General features: G+C 33.1%; 1 protein-coding gene across 10 annotated transcripts in view; it reads left to right on the forward strand.

Annotated features, from left to right (window-relative positions):
* NBEA (neurobeachin) overlaps window positions 1-20,628 on the forward strand; it is a 743,003-nt gene that overhangs the window by 351,907 nt on the left and 370,468 nt on the right. The window lies entirely within an intron of this gene.

A 20,628-nucleotide genomic window follows, 5' to 3' on the forward strand; every position in this document is an offset into this window, starting at 1 on the left:
CTTGCGATTCTTCCATTGTTTCCTACCATATATATATAATACATATATATAAACATTGTAATTTATAATTTTGAAATATATTATTAATTATATTGTTTCTTCTTCTCTATATTTGAGATAATGAAAAGTAAGTTTTTTCATTCCATACCCAAAGTATATGATACAGCTTATTAGTAAATGGTCTTTGATATAAGACTTTCCTGCTTTCCCTTTTTTAAGTCTAATTTGTGTATGTCAGTATAAATTCTAAAAATCTACTGGAGCTGTTTATCTTTAATAGTCAGAATCACAGATAAATGGTAATTGTTGGGTATTGTTTCTTCTTGACAATTACAGGAAACTAAAAATAAACGTAAACATTTTCTGATTACTTAAATAGGAACCTATTGATCTCTGTTCTCACCAGCTCTATCAAGTCTCCTAGCAATCCTGATTATCCTGATTATCATATTAGTGTTAAATATTTTATAGTATCAGACTGAAAAAAGAGCTTGTGTGTGTTTGTAATAAGCAGTTATTACCTTTATTCATAGTTTCCCCGATAGATAGATAGAAAGAAACATACATCTAAGCTATTCCTAATTACTGGCCTGAGATTTGCCTAAAGCCACAGCTAACTCGCAAACAAACAACAATATGAATTCAAGTGATCCTCTAAAACATCAGCAAAACTGAAGAAAACAAACAAACAACTTACCAATTGATTTTCAGTTTTCAGGTTTACTTTCTTCAAGAATATATTCCTAGGAAAATCATTAGGCCCATTTTCCCCTTTATAGCCAAGAACCTTATTGATAAGGAAGAGATTAAAGAAAACAATATCCCTGGCAGGAGGTCATCTGCAGGGCATTTGAAAATTTTGTCACCTACTGTTGAAGTCCTGAGTTCGAGAGACTATCTGGACCTTTTCGATTCATGATGATGCACAGCTCTGTAAAATGCTTTTATGTAAAAATGGCTTAGAATTTCTTCCTTCATAGCCCTGTGTTTCACTGCAGTTCAGAGAAATAAAGAGGAATGTAGCATTAAGATCTAGTGTCTTTGATGGCCTCATCATCTAATCATAGGTTTAACATTACTCATTTGCTGGCTCCAGGAATTCCTGCCATTAAGGGCCCTAGAGATGAAACTTTGCCTCAGATATTGATTGAAAGGAAGAGTGAGAAATTTAAGCTCTCTATGCAGTGCACTTTCTTTCAATGTTTCAGCAAAGCAATATTGTAAACATGCCTCTCAATTTGATTTTTAATTTGAATTTTTAAAATAATTCAGTGTTTTTAAATATTTCAAGTGTTTATTTGATTAAATGTACCTTATTTAAGTGACTTAAAAATATATGCTTATTCTTTAAAATAGCTCCCAATTGTTTTTGTTATTTTCTGCTTAACTGAAATGTTGCTTTCCACTAAATATTTTTAATGAAACAAATAATCCTCCTTTATTCAGTTGGAAGAAGTTTACCATTTTACTGTGAAATTAAGCTTATAGAACTGTCTTCGTAGATCATTAATTGCTTCATGAATGTTTAAAATCATGCCTTTAGTTGTAAGAATACACATACCAAAAAATGGGCATGTCTTCAAAGTTTCTTAAAATAATGTACCATTTCTCTATACTACTAAAATTCAAGGTAATTTATATCCTGTGTTCACCCAGGGCAACATAGCAGTTGCATACCTCTGAAAAGAGAAATAAATGCAGTTAATGATGCTGTGGAGATTGCTTGGCATGGCTCTCTCCAAAGCAGAGTTCTTCTACAGCCCTTAATGCATCTCTTGTAGAATGAAGCACAGTCCCTGTAGAATTAGCACAGTTCTGTGGGCAGTCTTTGTGCCAATGCTGTAGGTAATCCTGATGAATCTTGAAAGCTGCAGAGTTCTGAGTTCTTTTTGTTTTACTTTACAGACAGCCCTTTGTAAGTCTTGAAACCTCCATGTTATTATGATGAGCTTTACGAGTATTAATACTAATAAAAATACTTCAAAATCTGAATGAGTAACTTTAAGTTACTTTCCTGATATGCTATATATATATTTTTTCTACAGTGAGAAATCCAACTAAGATCTTTAGTATTGTGATTTAATGCTGGTTAGAGTTCTGAATGAGTAACTTTAAGTTACTTTCCTGATATGCTATATATATTTTTTTTCTACAGTTAGAAATCCAACTAAGATCTTTAGTATTGTGATTTAATGCTGGTTAGAGTAATCTGAATGAGTAACTTTAAGTTACTTTCCTGATATGCTATATGTATTTTTTTTCTACAGTGAGAAATCCAACTAAGATCTTTAGTATTGTGATTTAATGCTGGTTAGAGTAAGTTAGAATTCTGTAACTAGAATTTTTACTGTATTTATTTTCATAAAATATGCTTTTCTTTTTTCAAATTTAGATAAACCATTGAAAGATAAATTTTTTTGAGAGGCTTAGAGACTAGGCAGCTTAGAATTAAAAAAGGAAAGAAAAATGCAGTATTGGGTTTTTTTATTGGATTTTGTTTTTCTTTGCTATGACACATTAGATGGCTTTTATTTTTATGCTTCTAATTTTCATTTTGGAAATTTCCTGTTAGCAACTACGTATTATTAAGGATATTAGCTTTTCTGTCTTATCTGAGCTCCTGAATAAACTTACTGTTGCTAATAGTTTGTGCCCAAAATATGGTCTAAATTTACATGAGATCATATTACAAGTGTCTGAAGGTACTTGTCAAGGATAATTCAGTTCATATGGGCAAACTTTTAAACTCCAAGGGATATACCATCCAGTCTACCCCCAATGTAATTTTACATCTTCTTGGAAAATGTATTTACGTCTTAGAATAAGCTGTTAGTATTATCATTATGATATATTTATCATCCCACAAATACCCACAACGTTTTTGACTGTATTCTGGATTTTTTTCTGATATAGATCTTATGATACAAATATAATTTAAGAATAAACTGTTTAGTCTTCTTCACTTTTAATTTGTATTAAAGTTTCTGTTAGTAGTGTATAAAAAATTGTTTTCATATCACTTTGAAGTGAAATGAACTAAAAGTAAAAAAATCAATATCAAATCAGTGCTTAATTAGGGAATACAATGTCTTGTTCTTCTACAGGTTCTTCAGCATATCACAGATCTGATACAATCTTCTATCAGATTTTTTAAAAAGGTTTTACAATTAGATGTGGTTGAGGTGCTTATTCTCTGTGTGTACTTATTTGTTCTTTACATTATTTTTACTGTGCTCTTGATGAACAGCAGATTTAGTTTTTAAGTAAACTTCTTTAGGTACTATAATAGTTCCTAATTACTTCCAGATTTTTTTAAGGAAATCTCCATAAGGTATACTCCAGGAAAAGTGGACTGATGTTATCCCATAGGATTTCTTTAAGTTTTTATAAGTAAAGTTTAGCAGATGTCACACGCATTTTTCTGTGCCTTATCTGTCAATAGAAAACATTTATTTCATACATTGAGAAACTGTACATTTAAAAAATTCTTAGTACTTAAGTGCTTTCTGACTGGAAGCAATGATTAAGCAAATGTATGCTTAACAAATCATTTCTATTCTCACTGAAAACCTAAAGATGTATAAGTAATATAAAGTAATAGGCCTGCAAGTCTTAGTTAGGTATATGTGGATGAAGTCACTAACATGAATTATCTTGTGGTTTGTTTAAATTCACTTTTTTCTAAATAACTCATATACTTAAATATAAAGAATTTTAGTGACTTCACTGATGTGATCAAAGCGTTAACCCAGGACTTCTAAAGACAACACTTATGAAAGAACCACAACTAAAGAACAATCTTCTTTTTTTTAAAATGATTTGGCCTTTGAACATTTACATTTTTTTTTTTCCAGTTTGATATAGTTTAGTCAAATAGTACAAAGGAGAAAAATATACTTTTCTTCTGCTAAATACAATAAACCTGAGATTGAGATACAAAGACATAGATAAGAGAATACAGAAGCCTATTAAAGAATACTCATTTTAAGTACTCAATATTGAAAGGATTTTTGGTGTGTATAGTAAGAAGATTTCAAATATAAGAAAACCAGGGATGGATTAGATGCTTTTTTCCCAGTGTCTTTGAAAATATTATGAAATTCTAATTATCATGATAAAATTATATCACATTTAATTTTGTAGTTAGTTATTTAGTGACTGTATATTTTAAGCATTTTCATGGGTTACTGAAGACTTACGATGTGTAAGTCTCCATTTCTCACAAGTGGTATCTATGAAACTTGCCAGTTTTGCAGCTGAATTTGAAATCAATAAAAAATTATGACCTGATACTTAAAATTGAATATAAATGAGCAGTTACCTTTGTGTGATTCAGTAAATGGATCCTATGTACCAACAATAAGATTGACATGGAAAGGTTTATTGATAGGAACTAAAGATGAGCCCTGAGGTGGAAGGTTTTTCTATTCAGCATAAGCAGAGAAGGAGAATTGGGCTAAAGAAGCAGCCTGAACTTTGTTTCTTCAGGAACCTGAGGTCTGAGTCTGTTCAGCAGTGTCTAATCTTTTGGCTTCCCTGGGCCACATTGGAAGAAGAAGAATTGTCTTGGGCCATACATAAAATACACTAACACTAATGATAGCTGGTGAACTTTAAAAAAAAGTCTCATAGTATTTTTAAAAAGTTTACGAATTTGTGTTGGGCCTCATTCAAAGCTGTCCTGGGCCACCTGCAGCCCATTGGCTGCAGGTTAGACAAGCTTGTGTTACATGCTCAAGCCAGTTACCAGACTCATTTACAACACATCAGAAATTAAGGAGCTGTATGTGATTACGGTCAAGGGATAGCAAGAGCAATTTTTTTAAAAAACTAGAAAATTGAAAAAACATCATAAGTTAAGTAGCAAGACAATATATAATTTGTTTACCTAGGTTCTTACCCATTTCCAGGCAATGTATAATCCAATACCTTCCTTCCTCAAGAGTATTTTTAATATAAAATATTGTAGTGTGTTAATAGGATAGAATTAAGGCTATTAAGAAATATCTAACTTTTTAAGAAAAGTATTGGATAGTTCATGATCATTGACTATAGATTCTGTCTTTTAGAAGAGCCACTTTTTCATTTTCTAATATCTAAGAAATCCCTGCCTTTTTCTCTAGACGGTGGGTGATCCCCGCTCTTATCTGTAGTATAGTGTCATTTCCAAGTTAAAGGGGGCAAATTTGGGCATTTAATTTTTTTTGGAGTGGCTGTGTTATATAATCTTTCTTGTCATAAACGTTTGTAATATGTCCTAAAGTTTAAATAAAAGTTAAATAGGAAGATGAAAATACAGTGAAGCATAAAGATTATAGTCAACTCAGATAATAATAAAAATGTAAAATTATTAGAGAATGTGGAGAAAGTTATATACTAAAAATGTAGACACTTTAAAGGAGAAAGAGTATCAATAGAAAATAATTGGAAAATTTCTATTTCATATATCTTGGAAAGAATCAGTACAGAACAGATTGCAACAGGAAGACAGACTCTCTCTCTGTTATATATTCAATTACTTATAGCATTCCTGGATGAAAATTTAATCAAAGATTTTAAAAGCATATAATTCAAATTACTTTTGATTATTTCCATGAGGTATTTTATTTTTGGATTCTTTTTTTTAACTCTTAGAGAAGTTAGCAGGTATAAGAAATTTTGAGTCAGTCTCTTTTATGTCATAAAATACTTTTTCTAAGCTACCCGTAATACATACAATGGGTATTATATTACACTTGTATATAACAACTTAACACATATCTGCTCAAATTCTAGATGTAAAAGTTTATGAATAAACAAAAAGTTCTCACCTCATCTGTTAGAAATGAAAAGATAAAAAAAAAAGGAACAACAGTCTTTTCTTTCTCATGTCTAACTTCTCATAATTCTAATAAAATTGAGGGAAAAAATAAATCAGTAAGCTTAGGCCACTTGCAGGATCATTTTTAGGAGTGTTTAATGTCTGTGACAGAAGATAAGGAATGTAGAATATTCTGAATCCATGAATCCTTGACAGTAAGGTCACCTCCCTGACCTAAAACTTCCTTTCATATTTTGCCTCAAAATTCACATTTCCCTTTCTCTCTGTTATTTCGGTGTATTTTTTAATCTTTATTTTCCTATATCTACTTTGTATAATAAGTTCTTCAGACAAATTACAACAACTTTGAAAAATGGTGAAAACTACACACACACACACACACACACACACACACACACATTTCACAGATTTACCTATAGTACACATTCCCTCTTTTGGGGGTAGATTTTCTTCATTTTTGTCTTATGCATATTTCAGTATACTGTATTTTTATTAACTATCATGTAATAAGTTTTCTGTATCCTCTTTTTTTGTTCCATTGTACATTTCCTCATGATCATTTTTTCTGTGGTTTTGTTGTTAAATAATTATAAACTCACAGGAAGTTGCAAAAATAGCACACAGAGTCCCATGTACCCTTCCCCCAGCTTCCTCCAATAGTAACATCTTATATATAACTGTAGTAGAGTATCAAAACCAGGAAATTGATTATTAGTGTAGTACTGTCAACTAGATGATAGACATTATTCATCATTCTCTATTTTTTACATGTGTTCATTTGTAACTCAATACAATTTTATTCTGAGTACTAATAAAACCAACATGGTTGTTCCTGTACCTCCTATCTTCTCAATTATTTCAAACTCTTTTATTTCATGAAGCCTTTCTAGATTATTATTATATGGTTCAAATCTCTCCATCATTCCCTTGGCATCTGAGTGCATAAATCTAGATGGTAAATATAGGTACCTGTTTATATGCATTGATTGGATGCACTTATATATGATTAAGGTATGATTTTCTTTATCCACTACATTGCAGTTTCTGTTAGAATAAGCTGCATTTCTAGTATTTCCTTTCTTGATGAAGAATTATATTCAACCAATTGAGAAAATAGTATTATATATAGTCTCAATATATTTAATTAACATTTATGAAGAGCATGTTAAAGCATACATTGTTTATTTACAACAATCCAAAAGAAAAAACTACTTAAGGATGACACAGAATTTTGAAGTCTTTTAAGATCTGAAGTTTTTTATGGATATTATTCATTTCGACTATGCTACAAATTTACACCATACTAAAGAATGGTTTTCTATTGCCTTCTGTTGTGCTTACCACTGTGTCTTCCACTCCTAGTATAAATATCCAGCACATAGTATATATAGTTATTAAGGACATATTAAGTTATTTTATGAATAAAAAATATAGTAGCTAAGGTAATTTGTTGTTTATTTTTATTGTGGTAAAATACATAAAACATAAAATGTGCAATTTTTACCATTTTAAGTATACAGTTCAGTGGCATTAATTAAATTCACAATGTTATGCAGCCATCAACACTACAATGTGATGGTTAGGGAGGTCAGTGCCCTACACAGTCATATAACTTTTTACTCCCCCAAAACTTAACTACTGTAGCTTAGTACTAGTTACAGGAAGCCTTACCAATAACATAAGCAGTCAATTAACACATGTTTTCTATGCTATTTGTGTCATACACTGTAATCTTACAATAAAAGAAGCTAGAGAAAATAAAATGTTATTAAAATCATAAGAAAGATAAAATATATTTACATTAAATGGAAGTGGATGATTATGATTATAAAGGTCTCCACCCTCATCATCACATGTGAGGTTGAGGAGGAAGAAGAGGGGTTGTTTTTCTGTCTCAAGGATTGCAGAGGTGGAAGAAAATTCACATATCCGTTCATGAATTCATGCAGTTCATGGATTCATGCAGTTCAAACCTGTGCTATTCAAGAGTCAACTGTATTTATATCCAAAAATTTTCAATATCCCAAACAAAAACTCTCTACCCATTAAGGAAATACTTATTCATGTCCCTCCACCAGCCGTAGGTATGTCTAATGTACTTTTTCTCTCTATGAATGTGCCTCTTATAGATGTTTTAACCAGTGGAATTATACAATAGTAGTTCTATTGTGCCTGGCTTATTTCTTTTAATGTAATGTTTTCAAGGTTTGTCCATGTTGTGACATAAATTCTTCATTAGTTTTTATACTAGCATAATATCTCATTTTATGTAGCGTACCACATTTGGTTTATCCATCCATCTTTTCATGAACACTTCGGTTGTTTCTACTTTTGAACATTATGATAAATAATGCTGCTGTCAACATTATCATACAAGATCTGTTTGAGTCTCTGTTTTCAATTCTTTTGGGCATGTACCTAGGATTGGAATTGCTGGGTCATGTGATAATTCTGTTTAACTTTTTGAGGAACCACCAAACTCTTTTTCACAGTGTCTTTAAAAAGCATTTTACAGTACTGTGAAGAATAAACTAGGGTTCCAATTTCACATCCTTTCCAGCATTTGTTAAATTTTGTCATTTTTAAAAATTATAGCCATCCTGCTGAATATGAAGTGGTATCACATTGTGATTGATTTGCATTTTCTTAATAACTAATGATGTTGAACATCTTTTTATGTACACACTGGCCATTTGTACAACTTTTTTTTCTTTCTTGGAGCAATATCTATTAAAGTCCTTTGCCTTTTTTTTTTCTTTTTTCAGGCAGAGTCTTGCTCTGTTGCCCAGGCTGGAGTGCAGTGGCATGATCTCATCTCACTGCAATCCCCGCCTCCCAGCTTCAAGCCATTCTCTCTGCCTCAGCCTCTCAAGTAGCTGGGATTACTGCATGCCACCATACCCGGCTAGTTTTTGTATTGTTTATAGAGACAGGGTTTCGTCATGTTAGTCAGGCTGGTCTCGAACTCTTGACCTCAGGTGATCCACCCACCTTGGCTTCCCAAAGTGCTGAGATTACAGGCGTAAGCCACTGAGCCTGGCCGCCCATTATTTTGTTTGTTTTTGTTGTTGTTGAATTTTAGATATTCTTTATATCATCTGGATATTAAACCCTAATTAGATAAATCATGTGCAATCATTTTCTCCCTGTTGTGTGGATTATCTTTTATTTTCTCAATAGTGTCCTTAGATATACAAAAGTTTTTAATATTAACAATGTTCTATTTGTTTATTTTTATTGTTGTTGTCTATACTTTTGGTATCTGATTTATGAAACCGTGGCTCAATTTAAGCTCATGCAGATTTGCTCTTATGTCTTCTTATAAGTTTTATAGCTTTATCTCTTAAATTTAGGCCTTTCATCCATTTAGAGTTAATTCTTGAATGTTGTATATGGTAAATTCAACTTTAATCTTTTCCTTTTGGATATCTGGTTTTCCAGATGTATATAATGTTGTATATGGTAGAATCAACTTTAATCTTTTTCTTTTGGATATCTGGTTTTCCAGTACCATTTGCCATAGAGACTGTTCTTTCCCCATTAAGTGGTATTGGCACACTTGTGCCAATCAATTCATTATACATACCCAAGGTGAAATGCAAAAGTTGTTCCTACACATTTTTTTAAAATTTTAGAATATTTAAAGTTTAAAAATATCCCTACCTTACCTCATATTCTCACCATCCGTGAGTAGTTACTACTAACCATATACTATGTACCCTTTCAGACAATTTCTGTAGGTAATCTATTTTTTTCTTGTCATCAGTATAAGAAAAAGTTGGTATTATAACATTTTTTATAATTACTTTTCATGACTGACACTCTAAATCAGTAATGTCTAATAGAAATATAATGTGGACTCATATAATTTTAAATTTTCTAATGGCCACATTTACTAAAGTAAAAAATAAACAGATGAGATTATTTAATAATGTATTTTAACTCAACTATCATTTCAGCATGTAATCAATATCAAAATAATCAATGAGATGTTATTGATTATCAATATACAAATATCAATGAGAATGTATAACATTTATGTTATTGATTATCAATATGAGATGTTATTGACTATCAATATAAAAATATCAATGAGAATGTATAATCAATGAGATGTTATTATCAATATAAAAAATCAGTGGGAATGTAGAACATCTCATTATAATCAATGATTATATATATGTAATTGTTTTATACTGTCTTCAAAATCAAATGTATATTTTATAATTAGAATACAGCTCAGTTCATAGTAGCCAGATTTAAAGTGCTTGTAATAACCATATGTGGCCATATACACACCTATATACACACACACACACAGAGTATACTTATATATATATACTCACACACACACATATACCTATATATACATATACATAGATAAATAGGTGTGTATGTATGTGTGTGTGTGTGTGTGTGTGTGTGTGTGTATATATATATGAGCGTCTCTTTTTTTTTAATTGTAATGTACTCCAAAAGTACAAGAAGCTGTTTCAGGGGCCTGGAATATAGTAGGTCTTCAAAGGTCAGCTAATTATGTGTCACAGATTCTTGTACTTAGTTAAAAATTATGATCTCTAAATTTCTCTACAACACTAAAGCTCTTACACTGGCTTCCACACCTGTTGCTGCCTGATCATTTATGAATAAATACAAAATATTTAATATAGCTTAGTACCTATTTCTAAATCTTAAACTATACATTTGAATGTGAGAAACTAACTTTTTAACAACTCAAACCTGGTGTGTATATATATATGTGTGTTGTATATACTCATAGCATATGCTCTTTTTAAAAAAAATTATCTTGTAAAACAATCTACTTTTTTAAATAACGAACACAAATACAAGTACATACACATATTCATTTTATAATAATAATATGTGTCAAATTTTTAAACATAATTCAGTGATCACCTAAATTCTTGGGAAATCTCTTTATGTTTATAGGATACATCAACTTTTCCTTGAGTAATCAATTAAATACATTTCATTATTTCCTAATGGTTTTTTTATGGTTGACTTTCATATCAGAAATCTTCTCTTTGAATTGATCATTGATTATTCATTCCTTATATTCAATTTTTCCTATGATACATTTAGTAAGATCTTCATAAAAATAAGAAATAAAAATGTGGCACATATACACCATAGAATACTATGCAGCTGTAAAAAATGATGAGTTTGTGTCCTTTGTAGGGACATGGATGAATCTGAAAACCATCATTCTCAGCAAACTGACACGAGAAAAGAAAAACAAACACCACATGTTCTCACTCATAGGCGAGTGCTGAACAATAAGAACACATGGACTCAGGGAGGGGAGCATCACACACTGGGGTCTGTTGTGTGGGCCAGGGGAGGGACAGTAGGAGGGTGGGGAGGTGGGAGAAATGCCAGATATAGGTGATGGGGGGATGGAGGCAGCAAACCACATTGCCATGTATGTACCTATGCAGCAATCCTGCATGATCTGCACATGTACCCCAGAACCTAAAGTACAATTAAAAAAATGAAATAAATGGTACTTTAAATACTTTGCATATATATTTTTATTAATTATATATGTTTTACATACATTGAAAAAACTCTCATCTCTATTTTCACCCTACAGAGTATTTTTTTCACTTCAGTTCTTATATTTACTGACTTTTTCAGCTTATTATTGTGCAGAATTTCTAAGCATGTCAGTTACAATGAACATTCTCTTTGAAAATTTTAAGGAACACACCAATGTCTTTTAGTGACAGATAATGTTAAATAGACATTAAAGATATCAGAAATATAAAATCAATTCCAGAATTCTGAAATTCTCAAAAGACTTAAGATCTCAATTTACTCCCCCATTTTTCCCTTGTAATTTGTTTTATATTTTCATATTTTCAAAACTTTTAAGATGGATTGAATCTCTAAGGACTTTAAATTGGTTTATTTAATTGTATACAAAGAAGAGGGAATGAAAAATGTACAGTGAGTTGACACAGATGAAGAGAAACTGATGGGGAGAATTATGTTTTGGATCTGAAGTTTCTTCAACTAGTCCATCTAACTACCATAAAACGATTATGAAGAGAACATAGGGATTTCATCGTCATCCTTCTGGAACTTATTTGTCTTCAAAGTGTTTAGTTTCAAAGGATCCTTAACATGAGATCCAGTTCCTTGAAAAAGTCCTTCATCTTGAGGAAATTTTATGCATCTATATTGCAGAGTTAAAAATTGTGACAAAACTAAAGACTTGGCAGCCCTCTGCAGGCATTCAAACCCAAAGTTATGTATGTTTCCCCATGAAAGTAAAAGGTGGTTGTTCTTTTTTTTTTTCAGCAGAAAAGTGAATGTGTGTGTATGTAGGTCTGTTTTCTCAAATGGCAATAAAACTTTCTGGAATAATTTGTAAGACTTTAAAAATATATCCTTTTCCTTTAAAAAACCTTATTTTTAAAGATAAGATTTTAAAAATATGCCATTGCCAAGAGCTTGTTGTTGATGAAATGACGGTAAATTTTTCTTATCCCTTTGCATGTATTCTCATGTATCTGTGTGCTTAGTTTTAAACAAATTCTCTGAGTCTATGTATTTGTCAGAGAAAATGGTTAGAGTGCTAGGACAGGAACTAAAGTTGTCATCTATGTTCACCTGTATCCCATTTTTTAACTTTCAAGTTCGCTTACACCTCAGCACAACAAACAAATACTGTTTCTTCTCTATGCTATCTTGAAACGAAGTTTTGTATATCTGTCCTTTCAATATTTTATCCAATTATTTTTTGAAGCTCTTGGAATGAGTTCCATAGTAACATGCACTTAAGAAGTATTTTTTGAAATTAGCCAGGCATAGTGGTGCACCTCTTTAATCCCAGCTCAGCTGCTCAGGAGACTGAGGCAGGAGAATTACTTGAACCTGGGAGGCAGAGGTTGCAGTGAGCTGAGATCGAGCCACTGCACACCAGCCTGGACGACAAAGCAAGACTCTGTCTCAAAAAAAAAAAAAAAAGAAAAGAAAATATTTTTTGAAATTATAAAAGAAGTGTGCATCAGTGTAAAAGAAAAAAGAATGTAATCATTGCCTAACCAAATTTATTACTCACCAAAAATTCAGAACCATGTGTATCATTTACTTCACACACACGTATAATAAAGTACTACAAATAGAAATAATTTCATTTCAGAGGCAATGTTTCATGATTAATGAAAGTAATATTAAGTGATGATGAGAAGATGATATAGGATTTATCACATTTCCTATTTTCAGTGTTTTAAAACTATTTCTTTTACATGCTTTAAGATTTATTACATTGCCAGCATAAATTTGTAGACCTTACTGCTGTGGAAAAGGGCAGTAGAAGTAGAAATTTTTAGACCTGACTCCTATGGAAAAGGGCAATAATAAACATGAATTCTTGTCATAGTTATTGCCCTTTTCCATAGGAGTCAGGTCTAAAAATTCATTTGTAGCTTAGGATAACCAATGGAGAAGATGCCCTTTGTTACACTTTTCCTATAGGATACATTTTTCTTCTCATTCCGTTTTTCTCTTTATACTTAAGCATTTTTGTTTACCACCTAAATACTGTGTACCGTTTTCTACCTAGGATGTAAAGGGATTGGACTTCTCAACTAAAAATGGTAAAAAAAATTATCTGTTCCACTTTTACAACTGTCATTCACAAATTGTTATACATGCTTTAAAAACTACGTGCAATCCTAACATTTTTCAGAAGTAAAATATAATTTATCTTGTGAATAATATTTTATTGTAGCTTTTCTCTCTCTCATTTAGTTATTTTTTAAGTAGGTGAAATAAATAAACTTAGGTTTTCTTCATTGACCAAAACAATGAGAGCCCACAATATGGATTTGGTTTCTTTTTTAATTTTACTTTAAGTTCTGGGATACATATGCAGAACGTGCAATTGTGTTACATAGGCATACACGTGCCATGGTGGTTTGCTGCACCCATCAACCTGTCAACTACATTAGATATTTCTCCTAATTCTATCCCTCCCCTAGCCCCACACCCGCAATACCCCCAGTGTGTGAAGTTCCCCTCCCTGTGTCCATGTGTCTCATTGTTCAACTTCCACTTATGAGTGAAAACATGGGATGTTTGGTTTTCTGTTCCTGTGTTAGTTTGCTGAAAATGATGGTTTCCAGTTCCAACCATGTCCCTGGAAAGGACATGAACTCATCCTTTTTTATGGCTGCATAGTATTCCATCGTATATATGTGCCACATTTTTCTTTATCCAGTTTATCATTGATGGGCATTTGGGTTGGTTCCAAGTCTTTGCTATTGTGAACAGTGCTGCCATAAACATACGTGTGCACATGTCTTTATAACAGAATGATTTATAATCCTTTGGGTATATACCCAGTAATGGGATTGCTGGGTCAAATGGTATTTCTGGTTCTAGATCCTTGAGGAAGTGCCACACTGCCTTTCAGTGATTTTCACTCCCACCAACAGTGTAAAAGCATTCCTATTTCTTCACATTCTCTCCAGCATTTGTTGTTTCCTGACTTTTTAATAATTGCCATTCTAACTAGTGTTAGATGGTATCTCATGAGAGCCCACAATATGTTTTATGCTAAATCCTAGAAAATAGCTGATAATAACTTATGTTTAAAATTTCTAGTTTTAATGCTGTTTGTATGGCTAAAGTCATTAATTCTCCAACTCTTCTATTGAAGCAGCACCTTGTAGGCTGCAGTAGGGAGGAGTTGGAAGGGTGACACAAACTGTAACACATGCTGCCCACCAGAATCACAAATGTTCTATGCTCTTGGGCTTTCAGATTCTCATTTTACTTTATTATTGTTACATTCTTCAACATTTTGAATTAGATTACTTAAGGGTTTTTTGTTGGTTTTTTTTGTTTGTTTGTTTGTTTTTGAGATGGAGTCTTGCTCTGTCACCCAGGCTAGAGTGCAGTGGCATGATCTCGACTCACTGCAGGCTCTGCCTCCTGGGTCCAAGCAATTCTCCTGCCTCAGCCTCCTGAATAGCTGGGATTACAGGCATGCGCCACCACACCCAGCTAATTTTTGTATTTTTAGTAGAGACAGGGTTTCACCATGTTGATGAGGCTGTTCTCAAACTCCTGAACTCATGATCCAACCGTCTTGGCCTCCCAAAGTGCTAGGATTACAGGTGTGAGCCACCACACCCAGCTTTGAGGTTGTTTTGTAATTTTTTTTTTTCCCTCTCAAACGCCAGGGGAGATGAACATGTGGTATATATCCTGGGCATATTCCCTACCTGGGTCTTATATATCTCATACCCCAACTTGAATAAACAACAACTTTAAACTGTCTTTCTTCACAGGACAACATTTTTATGACCTTACAAATTGTTAATAACAATTCATAGTTTTTCATGTAGTTAGCAGACATTGACTTAGTAAATTGAAATTATGCAAATTGTTGCAAATATTGAATTTTGAAAACCTTCAAAAACTGAATTATACTCTCTTAATATTAGGTGGAACCACTTTGGCTATTACTTAGGTCAAGGCCGGCATAACTGCTCTTGTGCCCCAGCCATATCATGTTAATGGAGCGTATGTGACAGAAAAGAAAATATTTATTCCTGGCAAACAAACTAGTAATAGAACTTAGGGGAAAAATGCACCAGGAAATATAACATTTAAACATTATTATACATAAGGATTTTTTTCTGTGTTTGCCATCAGTGTTACTAAACTTCTAGAATTAAACTCTTGTTTCCTTAATGCTATAGTATAGTCATTGTGACAATTGTACCATCTATTTCTTCTGGCCCTAGTGTCATCACAGATTAATAAAACCTGACTCTTCCTTTAAAAATACAGTACTTAAAATGTGCACATGAAAACACATAAAAAGTAAACTGAAGTAGAGCCATATGGAAAAGACTATTCAGCAAGCTGGCGTTAAACTCCCATATTGAAAAATTGGTACTTCAACTTAAAGTTGCTTTAAATTCCTATATCAAATAAAAGTATTTGATGCCTACCTACATCAGGTCAGGTGAGCAAGACAGATAGGGAGCAGGAGAGACAGAAGACTTAAATTTTCTGCAGGGCACAGGGGAGAACAAAAAATATCTACATTAAGAAAAAAATCCTTTCTTCTTTTCATAATTAGCAATACTTTTTCATGTCGTCACAGAAAACGAGAACCCAGTTAGATTGTTTTTCTATAGGATTAAAGAAACACTATATTACATTAGTTTTGATCATCTGTAGTAGCATCATTTTTAAGAGGTCTCATTACCAGTCACATGGTTTCATGTCTGGATTGTATGTTAATTGCTGTTGACCCAATAGATCACTAATTAATAATGTTTACTATTATTTATGTTACTCAGGCTGTAGCAGGTGTTGAGTTAAACTTATATTAGAATTTAAAACCACATACCTCTTAAATTCAAAAAGACCAAGACAAATAAGACCAAGGAGTTTACAATTTACTGGCAAATAAGTAAGTTTACAATCATGTTACTAAAATCTGGGTGACTTCATGAGTAATAACTGCACTATTTTGTACATAAACAAGTAAAGGAAAACTTCACACTTCTTACTCTTTTTCTGAAGAATTAACTGTTCTTACCCCTTTTCAAGACACATCATTCTTTTATGCATTCGTCAGGATTTCCCTGTCACCTTTCATCTCTTGTAATCTATACCCCTTTCACCCTTTCATTATGGTCTGCAATTGTATTTAAGTATCTTCATCTTAAAAACTTCACAAAAACTTCAAACCTGTCTTTCTCTCAGTGTCCTAGCCTATTGTTTCTTGGCTTTAATCAAAAAACATTTTGTGATTATTTACTCTAGAAACTTTCTCTTTCTCACTTACCAGCCCAGTACAATCAGATTTTCCTCCATGGCATTTAGGGCCTCTCTTGTGTCCTCATCATACCTGACTTTTCTGAAATATGAAAATGACAATGTAATGGCATGCAAATAAATGGAATAATGATAGTTTTCTAATGATTATATTTTAAGTTTATGAAAACCTTGGAAAATAAAATAACATGACTCAGTCCCACCATCAAAATGAGAAAGTGACACAGTCCCACTGTCACAAAAGGTTTAATATTCTCTTTGACAAGACTTCTGCCATCCTCTGTCCCTCTCTAATATTGACTCTTCTTTTAGTAGAAAACTAAAAAAAAGAGCAACTCCTTCTGAAAAAGGAGTTGAACACAAATACAGCTCAACAGTATTATATTGTCATTGGACAAATTCAGGAATTACATTGCCTTGAGAAAAGCGATTCTGGGGTGTGTGTGTGTGTGTCTGAGACGGAGTCTTGCTCTGTCACTCAGACTGGACTGGAGTGCACTGGTGTGATCTCAGCTCACTGCAACCTCCGCCTCCTGATTCAAGGAATTCTCCTGCCTCAGCCTCCCAAGTAGCTCAGATTACAGACATGTGCTACCATGCCCGGCTAAATTTTGTGTGACAAAAGCAGTTCTTGAGGGGAAAACATATCATTGCAATGATACATTTTTATTCAGAATATTTTCATAAGTCTTCTGTGTTCAGAATCTCTCCCTGTAGTCTGATAAAGTTACCTCTTTCCTTTCTGGCCATCTGTTATCCCACTTGTAGTACAAGTCTCTCCTGATTCATCACAGAATCTATCTCTTTATGGTTCTGTAAAACTAATACTGTTTTAAAAAAAAATTTTTTTTTTAATTTAAATCTATTGTATGAAGTTTAAAGGCACATAACCAACAAATAACAGACCCCTACTTCATAACTGAGATCCACTGATCTGAATCAACCACTTTCAACTCTTTTGTCTGTTTACTTTATTATTAAACTATACTTTTGAAATAACAGTGTTATACCAAGGTTCTTGGTTTTTCCATTTTAAATATTTTTAAAATTTATTATATATAGCATGTCACTCTTACAATGCAGCCACTACCACCTACTAAAAATATGGGAGGAAGTTCCCACTTTTCTCAGTATTTCCCCACTATAGGTATATCCTAGTTTTATAGTGTGTCAGTATTTTTTTTTTTTTTTTGAGACGGAGTCTCACTCTGTCACCCAGGCCGAAGTGCAATGGCACAGTCTCAGGTCACTGCAATCCCCATCTCCCAGGTTCAGGTGATTCTCCTGCCTCAGCCTCCCGAGTAGCTGGGATCAGGCACCACCACCACTCTCAGTTAGTCATTATTTCTTATAAGTATCATCTATAGCTGAACTATCCACCATTTCCTTCCTGAGATAACTCTTTTCTTTCAGAGTGAATTGCCTCTTTGCTTTTTATTTGTTGGCTGTGTTTTCTGGATGCTTATTGCTAAATTTCCCCTAAACTTCCCAGTAGAACTAAAAACCTACTCTAACTCTAGTGCACATTAAGTATTCTCTCAGCCTCTGCTTAACACTGTTTCCATACTTCCATTAACAATTATTTGGAGAATTTCCATTGCCTCTGTCTTGTGTCAATCTACATTTCTCAGATATGGGTCTCTTTTTTTTTTTTTTTTGAGACAGTCTCTCACTCGGTCACAAGGCGCCAGGCTGGAGTGTAGTGGTGCGACTTCGGCTCACTGCAACTTCCCCCTCCCGGGTTCAAGCAATTCTCCTGCCTCAGCCTCCCGAGTAGCTGTGTACTACAGGCGCACGCCACCACGCCCAGCTATTTTTTTTGTATTTTTAGTAGAGACACGGTTTCACCATGTTGGCCAGGATGGTCTCCATCTCTTGACTTCATGATCCGCCCGCTTCGGCCTGCCTCCCAAAGTGCTGGGATTACAGGCGTAAGCCACCGCGCCCGGCCGGGTCTATCTCTTTTTAAATTTCCTTTCTTATAGTATGTTTAGCTTTGTCACATGTTCTTTCCCTCTTATTGAGCACTTTTGGTGAGTATGCATTCCCCTGCTCCAGTGAGCTTGGGCTTAGTCACAGGACTTGCTCTGGCTAATGAATGTGGGCAAAAGGGACATGTGTTACTTCAGGCTAGAAACTACAAGAGCCAGGGCTTGTTTAGACCCATTCTTTTTTTCTCCATTGTGGCTGTATGACCTCGTGATCCGCCCACCTCGGCCTCCCGAAGTGCTGGGATTACAGGCGTGAGCCACCGCACCCTGCCGGTGACTTCCAGGATGACGCCAATAATGATGTAGAGCAGAACACAGACAGTGAACACAGAATTTGAGCAAGAAGTAAACTTTCATGTTTTAAGCCCCTGAGATTCGAGGATTAGCATAACATAAACTTGTTTCTCCTGTTTGATATACCTTCTCATTTTGGCAGAGCTCTCCATCAGTGGGTTCTTGAACAAGAGTGAGTGATACATTTTTAAGCATGTGTGAAAATATGATTATTCTATCTTCATATGTTACTGATAGTTGGGCTGCGTTGTTTGTTCTGAGTATTCTGTTCTTCATAATTTGAAGCTGGCTGATGTGAAACTCTTATATTGAAAAAGCGATATTTCAACATAAAGTTACTTTAAATTCCTATATCAAATGAAAGTATTTAATGTCTATGTACATCAGGACAGGTGAGCAGAACAGATAGAGAGCAAGAAAGACAGAAGATTTACTTTCTTCCATCTTCTAAAAGTTTTGCTGTTGAGAAATCTAGTCTCATACAGATTCCTGATTCTTTATTTAAACTTTTATTTTTTCCTGTGAACCTCTTCCTTAACCCTCGTGTTCTAAAATTTAATGATGATATACCTTGCTAGGGTATATTGTGTATTATATTATACACTATATAATTATATTGTCATATAATTAAATCCTGGAAAATATTTGAAATTCCTTGTATAATTTCTTGTCTTCAGCGTTTCTCATTCGCTCTTTCTAAAATTTCTACTTATTAGATACTGGCCTTTCAAGGAAAGATCCTCTAATTTCTTTGTCTCCTTTGTTTTCTATCTCTATCTTTTTGGTTGCACCTCATTATCTCTTTGTTCTATTTTCTGGGAGATAGTTTTGTCTCTTTTTTAATGTCTACAGTATCTTCATATGTCCCAATTGTATTACTACAGTATTTTTTGGTGTTGCTTCATTGTCTCTCATTATTTGGGTTTCATTCCCTTCCCCCCAACTTCCATTATCCCTTTCTAATAATTGGTTTGGTCTGTGTCTTTAACATAAGGTTGCCAACAGGATCATAGGTAATGACTTTGAAAGTATTATTTGTGATTAAAGGGTCCTTTATCTTTCTATTTTCCTGAGGCAGTGTGTATATGTGGATTGTTTTCTTTAAAATAATCCTATAATATTCTGCTTCTGTTCTTAAATTTTTATAGATTTTTTTCTCTCCCTTTCAATTGCTTCTTTTTGTAATCTTAAAAATGTGAATTCTTTTCAGGCTAGGAATACCTTCTTAGCCTAGATACTTGATCCCGTTTTTGTTTATAATTTTTAGGAGACTTTTGCCTAATTTTATGCCTTTATCTACATTTCTATGTAAATAATTCCAAATTTCACATTATTTTTTGGTATACTATTGCCACTGTAAATTTAACAAATTCAGACATTGTTTGTGATTTCCCCAAATGTATTCTTCAGTATTTTCATAATAATATTACTATTATCCTAGTCATCTACATTGAAAACTTAAAATTTGTTAATCTCATTTCTCTACATCAACTCTTAAGTTCAGATTCTCATTTAATATAGGTATCTTTTCTTTGTAACATCTCTTAATTTTTATTCCCTATTTGAAATACTTATTTAGACTCTTATTCCTCTTGTGGAAAGGCACTTAACAAAGAATCTCCTACAATTTCCTTTTGCTCAAAACTGGCAAATTACTCTTCTAAAAGACTAATTTATTGAATGAAGTCTTTTGAT

This window comes from Aotus nancymaae, unplaced genomic scaffold (genome assembly GCF_030222135.1).
Source record: "Aotus nancymaae isolate 86718 unplaced genomic scaffold, 86718_ANA_hifiasm-v0.15.2.pri h1tg000043l, whole genome shotgun sequence".
Lineage (NCBI taxonomy): Eukaryota > Metazoa > Chordata > Mammalia > Primates > Aotidae > Aotus > Aotus nancymaae.